This window comes from Pygoscelis adeliae, unplaced genomic scaffold, assembly GCF_000699105.1.
Source record: "Pygoscelis adeliae isolate BGI_AS28 unplaced genomic scaffold, ASM69910v1 Scaffold253, whole genome shotgun sequence".
Classification (NCBI taxonomy): domain Eukaryota; kingdom Metazoa; phylum Chordata; class Aves; order Sphenisciformes; family Spheniscidae; genus Pygoscelis; species Pygoscelis adeliae.
The window spans coordinates 455,188-460,555 of NW_008824412.1; the positions used below are offsets into that span (position 1 = coordinate 455,188).

Below are 5,368 nucleotides of genomic sequence, written 5' to 3' on the forward strand. Positions count from 1 at the left end.
GACACACAGCAGGGAAGAGAGGCACAGAGAGGGGAGACAAGGAAGGGAGAGACACCAGGAGGAGCAAGGCACAAAGCAGAGAGAGTGTGCAGGGCACAGAAAGGGGGAAGAGACACATGCACATGGGAGGGGGAGAGGGACACTGCAAGGGAGCGAGAGACACGCAGCGAGGGACTGAGATGTGCGGAGATGGGGAGAGTGGTTCTGTGCCTCCCTCCCATAGCCTAAGAGAACTACGCGCAAAGAGAGAGGACGGGGAGGAGGGAGGAAGGGGAAGATACAAAGAGAGACACGCAGAGAGAGACAGACACACACAGAGATTTGGGGGGGGGGAGAGAGAGACAAAAGCACAGAGGAGGGCCAGAGAGCACAACAGAGAGGAACAGGGCTGGGGGAGGGAGAGGCGGAGGGAGCAACAGTGGGAGAGATGCAGGGAGGCAGACAGGGAGAGAGAGAGGCAGAATGAGACATGCACAGAGAGAACTGGGGAGGGAGTGAGAGAGAAGGACGCACAGGGGCACACTCAGAGAGGAGCGGAGATGGGGAGGGCAGAGACCACAGAGAGGGAGAGGGAGCTACAGAGATGGGGAGAGGAATGGGTGAGAGCGACAGCGACCACCAGGGAAGGAGCAAAACCCAGAGGCAGAGGGACAAAAAGAGAGAGGGACACAGAGGAGGGGAGAGAGACCACAAGAGACAGAGTGGGGGAGAAATGCACCGAGACAGCAAGACACGGAGAGAGGTGGAGGAAGAGGGACAAAGGGCAACCACACCACAGAGAGAGCCAGTGAGAAAGACACGGGGAGGGAGAGGGTCAGAGAGCCTCAGAGAGGGAGGAGCAGAGAAAGCGAGAGAGACAGAGGAGATAGGCAGAGAGGCACCAAGAGAGGGAGAGATGAAGGGAGAGATGCACAGACACAAAGAGAGGGAGACGTCGAGATGGAGAGAGGGCGAGATGGGGGCAGAAGGACCAGGACAGGGAGAGATTTAGATACCGAGACCACAGCAACTACAATGAAAGACAGCGCCACAGAGAAACACCAGGAAGGACACCAAGGAGGACCCGGGGGCCGTAAAAAAGAAGGACACGCAGAAGGGAGATGAGCAACAGAGACAGAGAGGAGCAGAGCTACACAAAAGGCAGCAGACACAGTCAGAGATGGGCCAGAGACAGGGACAGCAGGAGGCCTAGAAAAATACACCAGCCCGGGAGCAGGGGGGTAAGAGAGGGGGAGCCAGCTAGCAAGGAAGATGCATGTGGACGCAAAACGGAGACTTCGGGGCAGAGGGGAGGACGCACAGACTGGGAAATGGGGAGGTTGGAAAGAAAGAGGGGACAAACCAAAAGGGGAGAGAAAGAGACAGACAGGGAGAGAGGGATAGGAAGAGAGACAGGGGGGGTAAGGGGGACCATTGGAGTGCTGGAAGGGAAGACAGACAGAAAGGGAGAGAAGGAGACGCACAGGCCCAGGCAGAGCCATAGATGGCCAGAGACAGTCAACGGATGACCAGTAGACAGGCATCACAGGAGAGACAGGAAAACAGGCATACAGGGAAATGGGCAGAAAGAGAGAGAGGGAGGCGGACACAGAAAAGAGGGAGACCCACAGTTGGAACCCCAGAGAGGCAGAGGGAAAGGAGAGAGAGACTGTGCCAGAGGGGGGTGGAGAGGAAGAAAGACACAGGCAGAAGGATGGCGGTACGGCGAGATGGGTGACCAGGGGCCGGAGAAACAGAGCGCCATGGGAAGGGGGGCGGACACAGAACCAGGAGGGACATGTGCCCATAGACGAAGAGACTGAGTGAGACTTAAAGGCGGGGGGGGCACAGGAGACACTGAGAAAAGGGGGTGGACGGCATGATGCAAGGAAAACAGAGAAAGACTCCAAGAGATGGGGACAGAGACCCGGGGAGACAGAAAGACGGGGCAACATGGGGACTTGTGGACGATCCCAACAGAGACCAACAGAGCAAGAGACGCTCACAGAGGGACAGATGGAGAGCTGCAAAGACTGATATGGCCAGAGGCTGCACAAGGGGAGATGGGGGACCGAGAGTGAGAAGGGGCAGGGGGGAGGCGGGAGACAGGAACGGGAGGAGACACAGACAGAGCAAGAGAGAGGCAGGGGCAGAGATGGGCACGACGATCGGGATGCAGAGAGAGACCACCAGACAAAGGGAGACAGAGAGAGATGCAGACACAAGGGCACGGATGGCATGATGCAGGGACATCGACAAGGACTCAGAGAGATGGGGACGGAGGCATGGGGAGACAGAGCATCCAGGGGAGATGCGCTGGCAGAGGGAAAGGCAGTTAAATAATAAGAAGGATGCAGCACAAGACTAAGGGAGAGATGACAGGAGAGAGAGGGGAAAAAAAACCCATAGACAGCAGAAGCCATGAGGACAGAAAGACAGTCAGAGGGAGAGGGACAGAGACGCGGAGAGACAGGGATGGAGGGACAGAGACAGACAATGAAGTGGAGAAGGAGACAAACACAAGGGAGACAGACAGACGGGGAAGGCACAGAGAGACCCAGGCAAGTGAGACAGACAGAGGGAGACACAGAGACCTAGAGAGGGGGGCAGAGACAGAACAGGGGGGCAGAACAAGGGAGAGGGACAGAGAGGAAAACAAGACAACAGGGGAACGGAGTGGAGGGGAAGAGAGAGGCAGAGGGAGAAGAAACAGGAAGGGGGGAGACAGAGAAGCGTAAGGAGGTGGGGAGGCATAGGGAGAATGAGGACTGAGAGACCTGGCGGAAGGGCACCCAGAGAGAGAGGGAGGCACCAGGGGAGGCAGACGGGGAGCCAGGGACGCAGGGAGGGGTGAGGAGACAGGGAGCGACGGGCAGAGAAAACCAAGGACAGGAGGGAGGATGGGAGAGACAGACACAGAAAGAGAGACACGGAGAGGGAGACGTAGGAAGAAAATGAGACAGACTGACAGAGAGGGAGAGACCCCCGGGGCAGAGACACAGAGCCGTGGATGGACAGAAAACACAGACGCCCAACCAGAGAGCTGGATGTCAAAAGGAGGAGATGTGGGGAGACCGACAGGCGGCCGGCTGGAAAGAGTACCGCAAAGAGGGTCTCAGAGGGAGATGGGCAGAGAGAGATGGCAAGAGATGGAGGAGGGGAGAAGGTGACCCAGAGAGACACAGCAAGTGGCAGGGGGCAAGCAAAGCAACGGGGGAGACACACACACAGGGGCAGGAGAGACAAATGGAGACCAAAAAAAGGAGGGAGACACAGGGACACAAAAACCACAGGGGCAAGGAGACAGGCAGAGGGCCGTGCCTAGAGACAGAGGAACGGGGAGACCGAGGTGCAGAGGGAGATGCGGGGATGCCAAGGGTCAGATGGCGGCACAGAAGAAGGAGCAGGGACACGGGGGCAGAGGGGATGCAGGACAGAAAGGGGAGAGACCAGGATCCACAGACAGACAGGGAGGCAGACAGAGAGATGGAATAGAAGACAGAGGGAGAGAGGGACACAGAACAAAGGAAATAAAAGCAAATTAAGTAGAGAGGAAATGAAAGGAAGGAGACATACCCGGGGTGGGGGGAGCAGACAGAGGGGGACGCACAGACAGCCACAAGGACAAACAAAGGAGCCAGGTGGGTGCGGGACACAGACACAGGACATCGATAGAAATGGGCAGGGAAATGCCAAGAAAGAGGGAGTCACGCATAGGGCGGGAGGCCCGGACTGAGAACCCAAAGCAGCCAGAAACAGAGAGATGGGGCTCCAGAGAGAAACCAAAAGAAGGAGACGGCACTAAAGGGGAACACGCCGAGCCATGGAGACACCCGGGAAGAGTTAGACACAGGTCAAAAACCCCAGGAGACACTCAGAGAGAGACAGAAGGGGAGGGAGGAATGGCCAGTGCAACTGAGGCAGCAAAGGGGAGGGAGACAGGGAGTGGGGGAGAAGGCAACGCCAAAGAGACGGAGACGCCGGGAGGCTGAAACCAGGGAGATGGCAGGAAGGACTCAGGGACAGACAGAGAAAGACTGTCAGAGACATTCAGGGAGAGACAGAGACACACAAATGGGCAGAAACGGACATGGCAGCATCCAAGAAACAGAGGGAGCCATCTCAGACAAAGGGAGAGAGGGGGACCGAGAGGGACAGGGCAAAGGGAGAGACACATAAGCCAAGAGAGAGATGATGTGAGAGGGAGCCATCACAGAAAGACGAAAAGAGAGAGAGGGGATTCAGGAAGAGAGGTCAGACAGAGAGCTTGGGGCTGAGCTACCGGGGGGCAAAGAAAGAGGAACACAGAAGGACAAAACAACACAGAACCAGGAGGGGTGGGGGGGTTAGAAAGACAGAGGACAGACACAGAAAAGGGGGGAGACAGAAACTGTCAGGGAGGCATACAGAGAAAAAGGAGCACAGGGAGAGAGGGAAATACCAGACAAGAGAGAGTCGGAGGGCAGGCGACCGGACAGAAAGGGAAGCCGGGAGACAGGCAGAACCACGCAGCGAAAAAGGACCGACAGCAAGGCAGATGGATGGTTACAGAAGGAAGGGCAGGCGCACTGTGACACAGACAGGAGGAAAGACCCCAGGCAATGGACAGGCAGAACGGGAAATGGAGGGAGGGAGACAGAGGAAGAAAGCCAGGGAGACGCACACAAACATCAAGAGGGAGACCCAAAGCGGGAGTAGGAATTGAGAGAGAGACTGCACACAAGACAAGGGGGAGGAGAGGGAGCTGGGGAGAGGGAGAGGGACCCAGAAGGAGGCGCGGGGGTGGGCAGGGAGACTGGTGAACAAGGCAGGAGCATGGCAACAGAAAGGACCGACAGAAAGGTAGGTGTGCAGGCAAACGGACAGACAGGAAGGCAGACCAGCAGAGGGAGAGAAACAGATGCAGAGAAAAGGGGCAGACAGGGACAGAGGTTAGGACTCTGAGAGAGAGAGGGGACACGGAGATCCAGAGGAAGACGTGCCGCGAGGCGAACGCGTGCGGACAAACACCAGAGAGAGACAGAGGGAGAGATGCAGAGAGATAAAGAGCAGGAGATGGGGAGACAGAAAGTGAGTCACAGAGAGAGGGACAGAGACACGGGGAGGCAGGGGGAGATGGACAATGAGGCACATCGGCATAGGAAAAAAGAGGGAGGTGAACAGAGACAGAGGGAGAGGGAGATGCAGAGAGAGGGAGACAAGGGGAGGTACCGGGACAAAGAGGGAAAGGCGCAGAGAGTGCGTGCGAGCTGGCTGCCTAGACAGACACACACAGAGAGCACATAAACCAGCCACCAACAGAGAGAGACAAAGGCAGAGGGGGGGGCGCGCACAGACAGAGGGCGACAAAGAGGGAGGGAGACAGAGGCAGGAGAACAAGGGACACACA

General features: G+C 57.2%; 1 protein-coding gene across 1 annotated transcript in view; it reads left to right on the forward strand.

Moving 5' to 3' along the window:
* LOC103914143 (opioid-binding protein/cell adhesion molecule homolog) overlaps window positions 1–5,368 on the forward strand; it is a 43,166-nt gene that overhangs the window by 21,802 nt on the left and 15,996 nt on the right. The gene's annotated exons all lie outside the window — the stretch shown is intronic.